General features: G+C 40.8%; 1 long non-coding RNA gene across 1 annotated transcript; it reads left to right on the top strand.

Annotated features, from left to right (window-relative positions):
* Nucleotides 1–314: 314 nt before the first annotated feature.
* LOC141739155 (uncharacterized) lies at nt 315–1636 on the top strand. Its single transcript, XR_012585600.1, has 3 exons — nt 315–454; nt 1201–1298; nt 1523–1636. It is a non-coding gene; the product is annotated as an uncharacterized LOC141739155 (long non-coding RNA).
* Nucleotides 1637–19397: the final 17761 nt, after the last annotated feature.

Below are 19397 nucleotides of genomic sequence, written 5' to 3'. Positions count from 1 at the left end.
GACTAAGCACAAAACATTATTAAGAGAGGAATTAAGGGTGGAGTTACATATATACTTAATTGTGCGGTACATATGTTTCAGAATAATTTATTATAAATGCACCTCAGTGACATCAGTGCAAATTTTGCACCTATGAAAGCTGCAGTTCCTTGCTTCTGACTTCCTATGACCTCGATCTCTGCAGACCAGTTCGGGCCAGGTGTACCTTGCATTACTACTTAATCTTAGGCAGCTGAGCCCTCCCTGTTTACTCCTTCTGGGTTACAAACATTGCCATGCAGAGACGTAGAGTTTGACTTTAGGGAACCGAAAGCCTGGTTTTCCCTTGCTGGACGCAGCCGCAGCTTCGGGAGGGAAAGTTTTTTGCAGTGCCGAACACCAGCACATCCTGCCCATTTTGCAATAGCTAGTGTAGCGCAGCGAGCCAGGCCCAGACTCAGCTGGATACCTGCTTGTAAGCATGTGTTTGTCCAAAGGAATTGCTCAAAGTTTAAGGTTTTCTTTGATGGACTAGGGCCTTAAAAAGACTGTCAGAGCTCTTTGAGGTTTTCTTCTGCTGTATGTTAATAAAATAGCAGTAACTTAGCCAGCAATTTAGAAATGTCTAGCATATACATATATAAAACTTCTAAGTTCTAAAATGTTTAAGTTCCAATGTATATCCAATTTCGCTTTGGAAAGTTCTAGTATAGCAACTTTCAACCTGAAAGCTTTAAAAAGTAGTTGTTCTTTATAAATTATGTAAAATCCACGTGCAAAAAGACACTGATGGAAGTTAGCACAAACAGTGAAGTCAGGATTCGGACCCCAGCTGTTGAATGTTTCTTGCTGGTCAGATGCTTACTTAGAGATGGTTTTATGTGGCCATTTCCAGAGCTCAGATCCTGCTCGGGGTTTGATACTGTGCCATGCCTAAGTTATAATCACCCAGGTTTCTAACCTTCTCTGTCCTTCCCTCCTCTGGCATATGGCTGTCAGTCTTAGTTTGAGCTGCTCTACATTTCTAATGTTTCTTCTCGGGCAGTGCTGACAGCCTCTGGCAGCGACCTCCCTCATCCTGCGATTTCTGCGTTTCACTATAAACTTTTTCTATCAATCGGCAAAATCTCTTCTTTGCCCCTTTAGCTCTTGTGCCACACATGCACCAAGCTGGTGATCCAAGTCATTCTTTGTGAGCCTGTCCTGTCCTGTCCTTTTCAGAAGTGGCCAAAACATGCTGACAAAATGCAGTGCGAGGAGGACTTCCACCTCACCTCTTCAGTGACACATGGACCATCGCAGGCTGCCACATTGTCAAGGTAAGTCCCTCTTATGTCACCTCTGTCCTCCGGGGTCAAATAAAATAACACCTTTTGCACTTAAAAAGCTGAAGTTTATTGTAGGATGTTTAAACCTCCACAGCATCTTACAGGTTGTTATACAATGTGGTCTGCTTGCACCCACTCACTTTGTGGCAATGTTTGTCTGTGAGCGAGCCTTCTCCCAATACCTGGCAGCATGACACCATCTTCAATTCTTTCAGTTCGGAACTGATCTCTGGGCACCCACCAAAGCACCGTGTCCTGACACGCACACAGAAAACACAACCCTTTTCAAGAAATAAGAAGAATAATACAGACAGGCAACTCTGCAGCAGTATCATCGGTGTGCTCACAAGCCATTTGATGTTCGATGTATGCTAGATTAAAACCTGCCTTGGTCATCACATCCTTCCATGGGTATTAATTTTAAATAAAACCAGAATTAATTGGAAATTTTGGCTCTTGATAAAATGAAGTATTCCTTTGCTTTAAAGTCTGTCTCACAGAGACAGAGGTAGTCTCTCTATTATTTGTCTAATAAAATATATTATTTGTCTAATAAAAGGGAATGTTAAGATTTATCTATCAGCAGTTTGCTAAACGTCTCATTCATTTTGGTTTGCATAGTAAAGCTTTGGGATGAGGGTGCTGATATTTTTTAATACCTGACAGTCCCTGGGGAAGCTGGAAAAGGTTAAAAATTTATTGCAGGCACTCTGAATACACTAATGTCTTGCAGACAGAGCTGGCATTGATCCTTTCCCCTCTCCCGATAAATCTTCAGCAGATGAGAGTGGCTATTTACTTTCCATTGTGCAAGCAGAGCTCCTTGAAGAGAAATAAAATCTTTCTAACTTGGAACATACTGCTGGGAGCAGACTTGGATTTCTGTTACACAACGACTGATTATTTCCATCCTAGCAATATCTGGGGCAAAGAAATTGTGCCTTCAAGAGCATCAGCTCTAGGTAAGCAGAAAAAGAACTGACAACGTGGAGATGTCAGCAGAAGCATGCAAAGCATTTATTTATCTGGGCACAAGCAGAGCTGGAGTAACAGCAAAAAAGCATGTTTGTTTTTTTTTTAATTAGGAGAAAAAGGTGCAGAGTGTTCAACTAGGAAGCAGTTTAATTTATATGAATATAAGTAACAACTCGGTATAAAGAGAGGAATTTTATTGTGATGGTGAAGGTAAGTGAGGAACGGTGTCGTATCTTCCAAAGTATTTCTGGTGCTTCTTTTAGCAGACAGTAATGAAAAAAATTGGGTTGACTCCATTTCAGGATTCAACAAATGTTTCTTATGAGCACATGGCTCACCTCAGCTCTAGCTTGTGAAACACTAGATTAAAATGGTCCATATTGTTATCAATATAGCTTTACCATGATGCTGCCAAATCTCTTGCGCTGTAGTATCTGCCATTGAAAAAGATGGGACAGTTCCATTTAGTTCCAAATTTGGCCCTCAGAGATGTGTACTCTCAGCTCTTGCAAAAATAAATGGAGAGAGTACGTGAAATCCGGCTTCAGAGCATACCCCTTTATGAACTCTGCTTCTGAAGCATTTCTGTATTGCTTTGATTTGCAGAAGTATGTGCTACAGTGGCACATACTGAAGATTCTGCCTGCTCTTGGGAGCCCCTTGAGCTGGGTACCATTCAGGCTTCTAACTGGAGACAGTCTCTGTGGAGTCCTACTCTGATTTGTTGCCCTCTCTAGGCAGCAGGCAGGGAGCCAGAAAGTTGAAAGATGCCCTGTGATATTCTCCGCCTCCATATAAACGAACTTCATTAAGACGTAAACAGGGTTGAGCCAAGTTGTATATGAATTTACATAACTATAGACTTCTAAGCAAATTCCTTTTGAAAGGATTTGGATGGCTAGACTCCAACAGCATCCTTTTACGAGAAGATGACATAGAAATGCAAAGTAAGACTAGTGTAGCACAACCTACTAAGATGGCAGGTAATTTAATAGGAGCTGAAGATGTGCATCAGCTGGAGTCACTTGCTGTGTGCCCTGGTCCCAAGTGTGGTGGTGTCTTCATACAACTGTTCGTTCTTCTGCGCTGCTAATAAACCCCAGTGACTTGCTGTTAGTATACAGTTACCAGGATTTTGCACAGGAAATGTCTGACTTGTTATCAAATACAGAGCTGATCTTGTCATTAGTTTTTTATGCCTAAAACGCAAATGTGCAAAAAACACGTGTGTCTATTTCAAGGGGAACCTATTCACTATCAGCTACACAGCTGATGCATCAAGCAGTAAAGGTCTACTTTTGCCCTGTGTACCACAGTGCAGAAAGCAGCTGAAGAATGCGGATGGTGTTTGCATGAATCCTGTAATCCAGAAACCTCAGAAAGAAAATCTGAATGGGAGCGGCAGGCTGACTGGGCTGCCCTAGGACTGTCTGGTTGTGGCTGTGGCCTGGAGTTACCTTCCTGACTAATCACCCCTTCGCTCACATAGGAGTTGTTTGTGAAATGTCTCTGCACGTAAAGCAGAGCTCTCTCACCTACATTTCTTCCCCAAAGAACAATACTCCTTGCACTAAAGGTTGCGTAAGTGAACATTTGAACTCATAAAAAAGTGCTCTCAAATCATATGGGAAATTCAGGATTTTTTTTCTTTCTGGTACTTCATTTTCCTACGAAATGGCTCTCTTTCTTTATGGGTGGGTGTCTTGTTACCTTCAAACGTTCTTCTCTGCCTCTCACTGATGGCCACATCCCAAAACTTTCACCATTTGTATTAACAGATGTGATGGTGAGGCTGGGAACTGACTTGCAGACTGCATTTAACTTCAATTGCTTTTTAAACCAAGAGCAGCTAAAGCGCTAGAAAACTCTGGATATGAGGCAGCTCTGCTCTGTTTAAAAGAGGATTATTGTGGTTTGGTTTAAACCGCTTCCTTAATCAAATTGACATAAGCTTGCTTGATATCTATTTAAGTTTCAATATTATTTTTTCTCTCGTTTAATTAAATGCATTTTGAATTATGCTTTAAGGCAAACCTGCACAACTCTGTATGTACACAAGCTCTCAGATGGTGTTACCAAGATCCCATTTGGAAATGGTACAGCTCATTAGCTTTGCTGGCTCCCAGACAGTTCAGAGCAGTTTGGATTTCCTGCCAATTCAATGGTATTATTTAGTTTGTATTGAAAAGCTCGTGTTTCCTTTTGACCCACGATGATCAGCAAGCACGAGCACTGAAGGGCCTGGTCTTTCATCAGCGTCTGCAAGAGCAGAAGAGCTCTGAGACTTCGGATGAGTACAGTGCATTGCCTTTTGCTTCCTTTTACTGCTGTTTTATGGAACAGAAGGAAGAGACAATGTGAGCTTTTGTACAAAAGTGAGGTGACCTTTCCAAGTTACATGTGGGATCTGCTGCTGTTTCTATAGAGACCAAATGCATTAACCTGAGTCAAGTGGGAATGCCTGAGGCTCATTGAAAGGGATATCGTTTCTCAGAGAAAGCTGGAAGATTTAAGTAAAAAGGTTGATTCATGTGTTGTACTTTTTAAACAAAGGGAAGCTGCATTTAAACTTCCTCAATTGGATGTCTGAGCAAAGACATACTTTTTGTGTCTGGTTTCAGCTTCCAATTTCCAACTTGCATCAGCCTTACCAAAAAACTGTCCTACTTTATGGTCCAAAATGCTTCTTTTGCTGAATAAGACTCTACAAGACTTGGTTTTGGACAAGTGAAAGACGCTTCTTGTTTGGTCAAAGAATCTGTGAAAATACTCTATGATGTTATTCAGTTTGTCCATCCTGCATCCATGAACTCATAAACCAAGACCAAATCTCCACTCAAGGCAGGTCCTAAGACCCAACTCATTCCCTTCAGACCTAAACCCATTTTGTTTCAACACTCAGAACTAGTGCAAAGAATAAAATACTTTTGACTATGTGTAAGAAAGATAAAAAAAATTAAAAAAATTCTAAAGGGATAGGTTGCATTCCTTTTCTGGAAGCTGACAAGAGAATAATGATAAATTTCTATATTAACTAACAAAATCAACTATTTTCACTGATTTAAGGTGATGGCCTATTTAATTTGCAGGTGGGCAGATGTGAAACATATCACAAGTACTGCTTGCTGTCATCTGTCTAGATATACACTCTCTGATCACAGAAGGAAATTCAGTTTTTGCCTGTGTCACCAGGGAGTTCAGGTTTTTGGTGGGGGAACGGAGGGTAAATCTAGGATTCTCTCCAAATACAGATTTCTACTTAGTCCAACAGGTACATTTGGTAAAACAAAACTTGCTTTGTGGAAAATCATTGCCCAAACCCTTCCAGTTGTTTCCCCTGTGCGTATTTGGGAGTCTGAAAACAGGATTTTTCTTTAGTGATTTTTCTCTTTTCATCTCTTAGGCATGCGCTCATAGGCCTACCCCTGTCTTTGGGAAGGGGGGTATGTCTGCTCAGCTGTAGAATTTAAAAAAATAAAATAACAGTGAATACCAGCTCACTAAAAAAAAAAAAAAGAAAAAAGAGAGAAAGAAAAACATAGTTACAAAATGGCACAGTTTAAAGACTGATTTAAAGGCTAATTTGACAACTGTTGCATAGGAGAGAACCATGTAACTTAGAAATAGGTAAAATTCTAATTATCAACCATGAAAAAGAAATACTGTGATTAGTTTGAACTGTGTTGAACCTTTGACTACTTTAAGGAAAGTATTATTCAAAAAGGCAGCCAATGCATAAACAGCTCTTCATCTTTTACCTAGCTCGGCTGGATTTTAGATCAAAGAAGTTGGATCAAAGTTTGTTTTTACAAAGTCTCCTTTAGATGCAAGAGTGCCAAAGTACTTTATAAAATGGCCCTTTGAGAAATATAATATCTAGCAGGTAATAAGTTAGAAATGCAGAATTTAGCAGAATAAAGAGAGATGCTGGGTATCAGCAATGAACTAATTGGTTTTGTCATCTCACAGACAAAATTAAATATTTCTAAACGGCTTTCATTTTCCACTCTGCTCACTGATAACATAACACATACAAAATGCTGCTGTAAGGGCCTGAGCACTCTATTGATCTTAATAGTTTTGGTATCACCGCTCACTGCTGCGTGTTAGCATTCCGGGAACGCTTAATGGTGAATTTTAGTATGCCCTCTGAGCTACCATCTAATTGTACAACCCAAAGGTGAAGGTTGTGTCTCAAACACAACTCACTTAAAGTATCTTGTTCTTTGTGTTTGCTGTCTTGCTGCGGCTGGAAAACAGAGATTGTTTGCTGCCTGAACCTGGTGCTCTGGTTGTAATAGGTCATGGAGCGAGAGCACGTGGAGAGGAGGAGAGCACTGACAAGGAGCAGAAAAGATTTCTAAATTGGAGCTGTTCTTATCCGACGCTCCATGGGTACTTGTTCTTTGTTTGATAAGGGTTAAACTTTTTATTAAAGACATGGATCATGTGGGTGCTTTGTGTGCCTGCACAATACGATACCTCCAGATAAATAAAAGAGCATTAGTTTGGAACACAATCCTGGTTTCTCCAGTGCAATAGCACATGCATATGAATAGACTGGAAATATTGACATAGAGTAACAGAAAAGGTTAAGTCAATGTTTGCTCAATGCTGCAATCCAAAAGTCATTTTTAGTGCAGCAAATTCTGAGATTCCCGAGCAGGAAGTAAACAAAAAGGTCAAAGCAATTAACAGATAAGTTAGGTGAGCTCAGTGCATGCACAAACAGGCACAGCAAAGCATGCCGCTTGTTCCTGTCTGCTGGTCAGCCTGAACACATTGGTAACATCTTACTGCCTACAGTTTTGCAGCTGTTTGTTTTCCTCCCTTGCAGGGGGCATTAAGTTCATCCTTACTTAGGGATGCGTGACAGCCAGCAAGGGCATTGAGACCCTGCTGGGCATAGAGGGATGTACATTTGTGAGGGTTGTGTTTTACCGAAATAGGGAGCCACTCCTGTTCATATTGGCAATGAATATATTGACTTCTATCGGAGCAGGACTGGGAGCTGAAGGAGTCATCAATCTTGTTACAGAGTATTGAGCAGAAGTGTAATAGATGCTCAATCCAGTCTGTATATTTTTCATTTGCAATAGCAGTGTATCACTGAATAACATACATTTATAGGAATTAATCTGACAGCCAGAATCTGTAACTAAGGACAAGTAGTGCAGTTCAGGAAGGTGGGATCAAGCAGGCAGGAGAGTAGCAGGTTTGTGAGTTTTCCTGGCTAGCAGCAAGCAGAGCCAGTTACCTGGCCAAACCACAATCTGTTTTACTGCTGCAAATTACACCATCTGCACCATCTCATGCTGGGCAGCAGCGAAGCAGTTAAAGTGACTTTTGTGGGAGAGATATGAGCTCCTTGCAAGCCTAGGTAAGTAAGTCAATATTACAAAGCAAACTCTGTAAAGAACATCAGGTTCTCTAGCAGAGAACCTTCATTAAAGCAGCAAGCGAAGCAATATGCTTATTTCCCAGGGGTCAACCACTTACACCTTAAACTTTCAAAAATGAAATTTATTCCCTGTATTCCAAAAGACATTCTACATAGCAGTGCCCTTTTGGGATTATAAAATCAAAATCTCTGACATTTTCCTGAAATTTCTGTGATGAGAAGGAGGGCATAGGGATCACGTTGTTAGAGCTAGCAACAAACCGAAGAACAACCAGAGTGCTCTGCAATGCGAGAGCTCTCTTTTTGAACATCTGAGCCACCCTTGGCTGAGATGGGGATTCTTCTTGCAGGAAGAAATCATCACTTCAGCAAAGTCTGGAAGTATGGATGGCTTCCAGGGTAAAACAGAACTAAAGCCTCAGACTGGAGCTCCTCAAAACTCTACATTCAGCTGCAGGTATTTTTCAGATGAGGCTTATTTCTATCTGAAGTCTCTCAAATGTTAATGTGAATTTGCAGCCACAAATGTGGGCGCTTCAAGCAGCATGTGGCAACTGGAGGAAGTCTTGAGTGAATGAATACAGGCCAAAAAAATGGCTAACTTGGGCCTCTTTATCCATGAGACAAGAAGATGGAAAGGGAATATCGTAACTTTAAAGTGCATAAAAGACTGCTACAAAAGAACTAGCTGCTTCTCTTTATTTTCTTGTCAGGTGGGACAAGAAATAATGTGCTTAAGCTGTAGGAAGATTCAGGTCAGGCACTAGCAAAATATACTTTCTAGGAGCAACATACTGAAGCACTGGGATAGCTTCACTTGGAAGCTCTTGGCGTCTTCTTTGCTGGAGGTATTGAAGTCCTAGACCAACTTGGTGACCTAAATATAGCTGACATTATCTTGTGAAGAGGCCAAACCAGCCTGCGTCCTGAAGTCCCTTTGTGTTGAAGGGACTGCTTCTTCTTTTGCTCAGGACCAGGAAAACTCTACCATGGGCCAGGCTGGTTCCAAGACTTCAAAGGAACTTCAGAAGAAATGCAGGAGGGACCATGTTTACCTTGGCAGAGCAGTCTGCCCAATCGCGTGCTTTACTTGTGCCACAGAGATGGCACTCAAAACCTTGCAGTGTGCTTTTTTTCTCCTCATGCATGATTTCTGAGACAGTAAACAATATTGGAAGAGGTTTTTACCCAGTTTGTCAACTACTTTCTTAGCCACAAAACATGACACCATGAGGCACCACTTGTCTGAGGGTAGAAATTTTTAAAATCTAAAATAAATTTCCAAGTTGAGGCTGATAGAAGTCAAAGGGGAATTGCAGACCGAACCAAACACATAAAATCGATATTAATGTCTCCCGATATAAATTACTCTCATAGAAAGCAACTTTTCTCATGCCACATATTTGAGATGCTCAGGTAAATCTTAGAAATATGCCTCAGAACACTAGAAGTAATGCAAAACATGTACAAAGTTGTACTGTTTTCCCTGGCATCGGCTGCAGTTGAGATTTTAGGAACAGCTTGTATTACCCCATTCATCAATCTCTTGTCCTGTTCTGTTCCCACATTATTCTAAATTGAAGTATAAAAAACATTCCTGTTTTACTTAATCACTTATATGTAACAGACGTCAGATCACAGGGAGGGCAAGTGAAGCGTAAGAACTAAAGCAATGCCTATAAGGTATGTGCAAGTCTATGAAATAGCTCACCGGGAGGTAAACCAAAATATTGGATAGGAAAAGCTTTTCTTTTTGTAGTTCTTCAAGAAATATTTAGACTTAAGAAACTAAATGTGTTAGACATTTCATAAAGAGCTCTCTCTGTGCTCAGACAACTGAACTGACAGGCTAAGATGAAAAGGAGAATTAATCAGAATTAGTAGGAATAGGGGAACTGTTGGAAACAGATCAAATTCTTGCCGGAGAAAGGAAGGGACTGTTTCATTACCTAAAAAAAAGGAAGAGCAAATATTTTTTGATCTTGAAATCAACTGATCCAAAGCAATTTGCACGTGACCAACTGAGCAGTATTTATTCAACAACCTGTAATGTAACACAGAAACACCTAATCTGACTTGAGTCAAGCTGGGTAAAAGAAAGCAGTGTAAATTAGTTGGAACAGACTTCCCTTGTGACATGTTTAGGCTGCTTTCTGTGCTTAAGATATACTGTTTTTAGCTAACTCAAACCTTTTCACACTGCACTAGCACAGACTTCGTGGTTCTGCTCTTTTGCTCCAAAAAGTTGTACTATGGTCGAACAGAAAATAACTGAATTTTAAGTTGAAGTCTTTTTTTTTTCTTTTTCCATTCCCCGAAAGTGTTTTGTTTTAAAGGCCTTATATTTGACTTTTAATTTTATGTTTTCTATAGATTTGTGGGTTTTTCTCACCATTTTACATGTCTAAGTAAAAAATTCCTTTGAAACAAAAAAAAAAGGATGTTTTGAAAGAAACAAATGAGGGGAGGGGCTTGCTAAAACAATTTGAGTTTGGTGGTAATTTGTGAATACTTTTGATCCATCTAATTTTTTGGTAATTAACATCTTAGCTAAAAATTATTTGCTCTGTGCCTATCAGGATTTTCAGTGTATTTAACTAAAAAACCCCCTTTGTTATCTATGTGCATCTGCTTCCCTGCATCATAGCGCGGTCTTAATATCGAAATAGAATTTGACCATCGTGTGGTCCTGCTAACAGACTTCTGACCAACAAGCATGGGAAAATTACACATCCCTGCCTTGCTCTTTTCGCACTGCAGTGTGCTCAGGGAATGTCATGAGTGAGTGCACACCGTAACACATGCAGCCACTTAAAAAGATTTCCATCCTAAGCAGACATACCACAAAATGTAATATCCCCCTGCACTAGGGGGACATCTGTTGTGTCCTACACTACCTAAGAAATATCCAGTTCATCCATTCTCTTTCGGGGGTGGGGGGGAAGGGGCTGGGGGGGAGAAAAACCTTTCAAGACCTTCAAAGGTCTTATGACAGCTAGATAGAAGAGCAAATTTGGATAATAGGGCCCATGTGACACAAGCTGACAGTACATGTTCTAACTAAAGAAGAAGAAAAAGCTATGGGATTCAGGAAAGGTGAACACTGGTGCCTTAGAACAGCGTCTTCGAACCAGCAACCACTGAAAAGGCTATAACCAAACACCTGAAATATCCTTTCTGCCGTAAAATGACATATATATTACTAAATTCTATTCCAAACAGTGCTTTCCAATGTGAAGATTTAGAAGGCAGAATAGCTTGTTTAATTAATTAGAAAATAGGTATTACACTTAGGAGTCATTATATTTTCATCCCCCTTCTCAACACTATTTTGCCTTCTCCATGGTTAAAGGACATTTAATTTAATCAAGGTAGCTCTTAATATCTCAAAATACATATTTGATCTGAGTGCCATTTAATGTGCTCCAAAGAGCAGAGATACCCCTCTGAAGCTGTCTATCAGCCAAAAATGTCTGTTGCCACATGTACATAGAGGAAAACAGTTTCAGAATTGTAGGCAATGATTTTCAGAGGTAATTAAAGGGAAAAAGCTGAATAGCAAGCACCTATGGTCATATCACAATTACCCTGGGGACATTTGTAGTGCCTTGAAAAACAGTAGAGAGGAACAGAAGAAAAACCAACGCAGCTCAAGGAGAATAAAACAACTTAAAACCAACTCAAACAGCTTTTAGGAACTGCAAGGATAAAAGAAGTGCACCAAGTTTGGTTAACGGAATACCCAGGTATTCCTTGCAGGTAATTTGTGCTTATGAATAAACTGCCCCTTCCTTCTCATATTAGCTTGGTTTCAAACGACTGTAAGAAAGAGGCCAAGGGAATATGGCTGAAACAAATCAAGGAGCAATACTTGTCACTGAGCGAGGCAGACAGTGCCACATGAGGGCACAGGCTGCATTAAAATATTTGCCAGTTTTTTAGACAGGCAATTATCACCTCAGTCTTTTGTAGGCCTCTGATGTATAATGTCATATTCTCACACAAACACATTCTCTCTCACTTCTGCATTTGCCATTTTAACTGCATTTCTCTAATTGAGCTCTTTTGATGGGGATTAGCAAGCTACCTTAACATGGCAGCTATGGCAGTTCACCTGGAAGAGATGAGGGTCAGCGGGGTCAGAGAAGCAGACAGACAAGTTAATCATCCTCTGAATATGAAAATGACAGAGGAGGAAAGCAGTCTATTCTGTCCAATTAAAGACCTTTTGCGAGAGTAGCCGATTGAGCTCCATACAGCTTGTTCACTGTAGAAACAGTGAACACTGTAGAAACAGTAGAACCTCTTTTTCCCACCTCCAGGCTCACTTATTTGCACCACAACTTCCATGGCAATGGAGCAGGTCAGCAACAGCACCACCAAAGTCACCACAAGTGTTTCATGAGTATGGCTTAAACTGAGAGGGAAGAGACAGGACTGCCAAATCAGAGCTCAGACTTCACTGCCTGTTGGTCCAGGTGTAACAGGTTGCAGCTTAACACAGACCCAGTGGATTTTTTCTTAATAATATAGCGTTATCTTAGCCATTGCAATACAGACTAGACACCTTTAACCAGCTAATGAGAGAAGGAAATGCAGACAGTTATGCTCTTGTAAACACAGCTGATTCCAACTCTGGTGTGTCGCTTGATCTCCAAACAGCCTTCCAAAGGAAGAGAAAACACCTCTAGCAAAAATACACTTCATCTGGAAGACTGAAAGGCTTCCCATGAAAGGTACAATTGTATGTGTTCGATCCTAGCACTTATGTTATTGTTCCGAAAACCACAAAAGACAGAAATGTTTAGACATTAGATTGTCAGTCTCTGAGGTAGGGCTGTAGTTCGCATGTATGTCTATAGTGCCTAGCGTAATGAATACCTCCGCAAGTTAATAAGTAGTAACTACTGAGATACTGTAATGTCTACTGAGATGCCTCACAATACGTGAACCAACACCGAGTAAGATACTTTTTAATATCTAAAACATCACTATCAGGAGAAATTATTTTTTGTCCACCAATAACTCCAAGAGTGGATACATAAATAGAAAATCTAGTTATATGTAACTGCTGCCTGATGTTTAAGGATTAAAAATCAGATAAAATCTCACACTGCTTTCTACCCCTGTAGTCTGCATACACCTATTACACTTGTGAGCACAGAAAATCAAACCCATTCTCCTAAGACAGGCCAATTCCCTACCTGCACAGTACTCATCTGTCTGTGTTCATGTTGAAAAACGACACATATTTTCCTGCAGGCACTGAAATATCCAAGCAACTCTGAAGTTAGTGGGTGTTAGGAACCTAAATGACTTTAGGGATCTGAGTCTTAATGTCAGGTGAATTCTTTCTACTTTCTTTAATACTGAGGTCCTTTATGCGGCAGGCTGACTACCAGTTGCAAATACTCTGTGATGACCGCTGAGAATCCGGGACCTTTGAAAGGTGGCCTAAAATGAAGATGCGCTGTGCAATACTGATATACCAAGTACATTACTCATCACTGCTTCCGGGCTGTTTAATTATGTGGCTGAAGGAGGCTATTGCGTTGAGTCCTCCATACAGCTCTGCCAGTATCCTTTAAGGATGAAGCTCAACTGTACATGATAGGGTGGATAATACATCTTTTGTTGCTATGTGGGTAAGCACAATAATCGAAACTATTTAGAGGATAATTGGTGTGCTCTATTTTAAAAGGAAATAATCTGGTTTCCAAGGGGACTAACTATGAGGCCTAAAGCCTGTACTTTATCTCAGTGTAGGAATGGGATCATTATGGAGGAAAACAGAGCACCCATCCAATTCAATTACCCCAATTGTATTACGAATGTAAAAGAGGAAATTGTATGTATCCCAAAAAGGAAAGTTTCCCACTCTTCCCCTTCCACCCCGCTTGGAACCTACCCTGGAAGCACTTGGTCCCCTGCAGACTACAATGGGGCTTTTGTGCTCGGAAAACTTGCAAGGTTTGTTCCTTGCAGATTACCCAGATACCTCTTAAACCCTTCTTCATCCTACATGATCAACACGCTGGAGCTTGTCAGGCTGTATTCATCCACCTGGTAAACTATTGCATCTACCACTCCTTGCTGGTATTTTTGCAATCAACAAAAATGTAATTGAAAAAACCACTGCCTGGAAGGGGCAAAACATTTGCCAAGTATGAGGGAACTATTAAAAAATTTGGTCTCTTTTTGGGAAAATGTTACTTGGAACTTCCAACTAAAAATTTTTAGGGGTGGGGAGAGGAAACATGTTACCCACTCCAGATGCTTTTATTCGATATTGGATATTGCTGTGTTGCTCTCTTCTTCTGACTGGACCATCATCCCCAGATGACTAGGAGGTTATGCGATCTGAACAGTAGCTCAGCATATAGATACTGAAAATACTGCAATGGGAAATGGACTGCTGAGGTTCTGCCCATGAGGGAGCTGGTGCCAGGCTAGGATATTCTGACTGACCAACAGAGCTACCTGCTGCTCTGCTGGGCTGGTGTTTAATTAACCATTGTAATCATCAGCTGTGTTACACCAGTTTCTAGCATCTTATGGGCCAGGTCGTCTTCTAGTAGAATTCATTGTAAAGCTGCATCTGTCTCCTTAGCAATATTTTTACCTCCTCTCCTCCTTGTTAACAGGTTTCATTTCCTCTTCTTCAGTAATCTGGAGTCTTCAGTAACTTGGGTCCTGTTTTAGTTCTGTGTGCTGACTGCATATGCCTGTGACCAGCATCAAATTAACCAGATGCCATTAAAAATGAATGCGTCTGAGCCTATTTTGCTATTCTGTTTCAAATACAGCCATATATCTGGGCACAGTATGCTGGATTATTGAACTTTGATCAGTATGGTCTGGAAATACTTTGGTAGTCCTGTTGCGGCACCCAGGAAGCATACTCAGAGGGCAGCACCAGTGCATTTAAGGATGACTTATTGCATGGACAGAATAGCGTGTCTGACAGCCATCATATTTGTACTGACCTAATTGAGTAAACCAACTTACTTTTTACAGAGGGTTGTGAAGGTCTGACCATAAGAAGAGAAAAAAATATATTCCAGGCTGTTGAGTATATTATTGGGTTCCAAATTATTCAGAGCTTCTAAGTAGTGGCCTAGCAGCACAGCTTTGACATTTGGCTTTTTTTCTTCTTAAAACTTTGAGTTTGGCACAGCCTTAATAATCTGAGCCTGCCCACTGGAAAGGAATGGATGTACCAATTAATCAGAATAAATTCTTAAATCAGTATGGTAGCTGGAGAAGCGCTCTGCAAATCCTGTACTGTTACTGTAGATGGGACTGATACCCTGACGATCTACTGCCAGTGGTTCTGGTGGGTGATCAAAACAAGCATTTGTCAAGAGGGCCACATCTAATTTTGCATACGCTTCCACTGCAGCTCTGGTGCCATACCACCGGGGCTGGACAGCTGTTGCTGCCTGAGCCAGCCAAGGGAACCCTACCTTGCATGTCCTACAGTCACAGCAGCGACTTCAGTTTTCAGTATGAAAAGAGCTGGAAAAAGCAAGAATCCTCCGACCCTCCTGTTTTGTAACCCTTTGCAGGTACAGAATATTGTGGAATATATTTTCAAAAAGACGCCTTTTTTACTTTTTGTAGCTTGCAGTCTGAAAAACATGTATTGGGAGCTGATGAGCAAGCACTGCTGGAGCATCCACCCCACAAGCTGTTTCCTCTTCATGCCCTGCCAGTTGGGCCCAGCTCTGTAGGAACATTTAGATCCCAATCCATTACAGATTTTAGCAGGAATTAGGCATTGTGCAGCTGGGCCTCACTATACATTTGTTTGTTGCAGAGTGCTTTCATAACACAGTTTCGTTTTAGGAGCATGGGATACCAGGAGACCCTGCAAGCTTTCAGAACCAGTTCTTCAAAATGCAGCTAAGACAGCCATTCAACTAACCACCAAGCACCATTCGGTGGAAACGGCCCCCATTTCTCTGTGCCTTCTATAGAGACTTACGATGTGTGACTGAAAGAGAGCAAGCCCATCACAATACCTGTCTAATACAATGCTTGTTTTTAGTCAGTGCTGTCAGTGTCTCACTTCCAGGGGAAATAAACTCACATATGAATTAGGTTCCCTGGAAAAGAGTTTGCTATTAGAAAGGTTTCTAATGCAGTTGCAACAAACTTCAATGGATAGCAGAATTGTTTTATTACAGGTGAAGCATCGTTTAAGAAAAAACAAGTGTTCTTAAACCATATAGTTCTTGACAGCACCACTTAGAATAGGAAATATCACAATGCAGCCCAACAACAGCTCAGTAAAAGTTGCCTTTTAAATGGCAACTAGTAAATGCCAGGGGCAAGGTTACAAAGCAGCTCGTTAGCAGCTCAAGTGTGCTCTAGCCACTGCCTTCCGTCTTTCTCTCTCACAACAGGAGGCAATTTTAGATTGCAGAGCACAGATGTGTCTGTCAGATACATCCTTCTTCCTGCATCTTAAATAAGTCTCTCAGAGATTGCGACCCATTAATCTCATAAAAAACAGGTACTCGAATAGGATTAGAAAAAATATAACAACAAAAATCACCTAAGAATTGTCACTAGCTGTAAGAACCAAATGGACACCTCCTGCAGTGAAAAAACCACCATCTGCTATTGCTATTATTACTCAGACTCCCAGAACAAAGGTCATAGGAATCCATTTATCTATGTATTTCTAACTTGCCCATCTTTTGGGAACAAATGCCAATGCCAGGTGCCTTCCCTTAAATATTTTATTTAGCCATTCCACAATGTGTGTTTGGGTACACTGTCGTGGTGGTGACTAATGTAGTAATTTTGCACTTTTGTGATTATTTTTGATTGGTGAGTGAAGCGAGCACAGCTTCTTCTCTCTCAGCTCCCCATGCTCAGGCTGGTATCCTGCAGCCAGGTCCTTCCCATCTGCCAAAGCAAAAGCAGGGAAGTATTTTATCCAGGAGTGAGTGAACTGAACCTCACTGCTTCACAGGCAGGGATTTTACTCCCATCTTGCCAGGTCACTTAAAATGGAGTCCAGCAGAAGCAATATGAAAGTGTTGCATGCTACAGAGTACCTAAATACTCTAAATATTCCAATAAACAATCAGTTCAAATGTCATGGAGCCTCTGAGACTGACAAAAATGATTAACGCAATCTAATGTTTTTGGAGACTGGAGAATGGGTAGGTTTTAATGAGTCATTTGGGCAAGGTTGCGCATGAAGGCACTGTCGGGGTGGGAGCTTTCAAGTCCTGTGTCTAGGACTCGGAGTTCATTACAAATTACCCTCTGACTATACTTTTTGTGCATTATACATAGTAGGTAGGCACCAGATAAACTTAAGAGAACCAAATAGTGTTTTCCAGAACGACGCCTGAAAAATGAGGTTAGCTTTTGACTGAATCTCTGCACAGTTGTTAAAACAAGGGCTTGAAAATTGCAAAATGTAGGCTTTATTCCTGACTGCTACTGACTGACTGTACGATCCTGAGAAAGTTGTTCATTTGCTCTATGCCTTTTTTTCCCCATCTGGGAAAGCTGATATTTTATCCTAGGTACATATATGGAGCTTAGTTCCTTGCTGCTTGTAGTGCACTTTGACATATGCATACAAAAAGCATTTTGAAAGTGGAAGTTTTAAGTGCTGACTGTAACATTTTCAATGTTTTCAATTTCAGGTGAGTTTCCTCTCAAGACTAAAATAAAACAAGACTTTTAAAGGACATTTTCCTAGCCTAGCTAGAAATGTTATGTGTAAAGTAATAAAAATATTGCAGAAAAGCTTTGGTTACTTTGTTTGACCAAAATACCCTAATATCCCTTTGCCTTTTTAAACTACCCTGCAATTTATCACTGTTATCAGAGCTGGGGAAAAGGTTTTCTCTGCTCTCTGTTCCCAAGAACACATTGAGTTCTTGCCAATCAGGAAAAGCCATATTGTCTTGAGCACAAATTTATTCTTCCATTTTCCTCCTGCCAAAACAACTTGTGTCCTGTTTTATGACACACAGCAGTCAAATCACATCCTAGGCACAGACCTGGATCCATCCACAAGGTGAAATGTAGTACTTATACAGCAAAACCAAGTCAACCTCTTGTGCACACTTGCTAAACATAATTCTGAATCATTTTGCCTTCTGAAAACCACCTCTTTGAGAAAAAAAAAAAATTATGCTACCAAAATCTATGTTAATTCACTAGCTTCTATGCAGAACTTCTCACACAGATCTTTCATCAAAACAGCCCTAGCTGGATTTAATGCTTTACTTATGCTGCATCAAAGCTCATATGGTATTTGATATAATTTATTTACTGCTTTCAGTGTAAGCTTCTTTCCAACTTGTTTCTTTTAAATGAACTGTTGCTTTAATGCTGTAAATATTCAGCAAACATCAATATTATGGCCAGCACAATGCGGTTCAGTGTACCAGTGCCAGGTTTTCATTGATTGCTGCTTCTATGTGCCAGGTTTAAGACAGGCTTTTAATAAGCTTAAAATATGTTCATGGGATTGGTCTCAAAATGTCTCTAGTGGAATAATCAAGCTTGTAAGAGGCTGCAGAGAAAAACAACAATTTTACTCAAAGAATTCCAGCTCAGACACTCAGTCAAAACAATTCCTGGCTTAGCCTCATTAAGCAAGTCTCAAGCTGAACTTCCAGATGACAAAGGCAGCTGCAGACATTGCATTGCCACCCCGTGGGGAGACTTCAGGCTGCTCTCAAGTCCTGGTCCCCAAGGCCATCAGCGTGTTTGTTTCTCCTCAGGCACTCCATTGCAACCAGGGATCCCAGCCTACCTCCATGAACTCTCATTGGCCGTGTTTCACAGGCTGAATGCAGTCCACCCTGCCCACCAGCTCCTGCTACTATCCTACATGTTAAATATAGTTGGTATCTTCATCTTAGGCTTTGGCTGTCCAAAACCTGAGCTACCCTCAAAACCCTGGGCAGCTACTACCTGCTGATGCAGAGCTGAAAAGCGCTAGGGCAGGGGAAGGTCACCCGGCACTGGGGTCTAAGGGACAGACCAGCCTTCAGCCTGAAGAACCCAGGCAGGAACAGGTGGCCATTGCCCAAGGGAATCATGAAGAGGGAGAGAAGGGGACACAAGTAAGGGCAGTATGAGCAACAGCAGGATAAGATACCCAATTTTGGTGGAAAGTACTTGAGCAGAATAATGTAGCAGTTTAAAGGAGAAGCTGTTTGGCAGGTGGAATGCAAAGGTGAACATGGGTGAGGGCTTTCCCCTGTCTCCAGATGTCAAACATAGAGAGCTCCTCTGTACTAGCAACCCATTATTATTGTTATCATATTTCAGCAATTCTAGTAGTTCTGCAAATGAGAACTGAATCATGCCTGGAGCTTTCTGTGAAGAAAAAAAGGACAGAAATAGAACAAAGAAAACAAAGAAAGGAACAAGAACAAATGGAGGATACTCTTCTCAAGTGAGAGCTGTGATTGTTACAGTTTACTAGGACCTTGGAGTTAGTGAGTGAATCTTTAGAGCCAGTAGGATGACTTGACCACGTTAATGGTGCATATACTAAAGAGAAGAATCTGAGAAAAACATATTTTGCCAAAATGGAAAGGAAATAACAAGACAATGGTTGTCATTTCATAGACTTACAAGTTGATTTTAAAGACTTTAGACTAAAACTAAGTCTTTAAACTTAATCTTTTCGAACCTTAAGGACAAGAAAACAGATCAGAATTAAGACC

The sequence above is a fragment of the Larus michahellis genome, chromosome 2 (genome assembly GCF_964199755.1).
Source record: "Larus michahellis chromosome 2, bLarMic1.1, whole genome shotgun sequence".
NCBI classification, from domain to species: domain Eukaryota; kingdom Metazoa; phylum Chordata; class Aves; order Charadriiformes; family Laridae; genus Larus; species Larus michahellis.
This window is presented reverse-complemented; position numbering and strand designations above follow the sequence as displayed.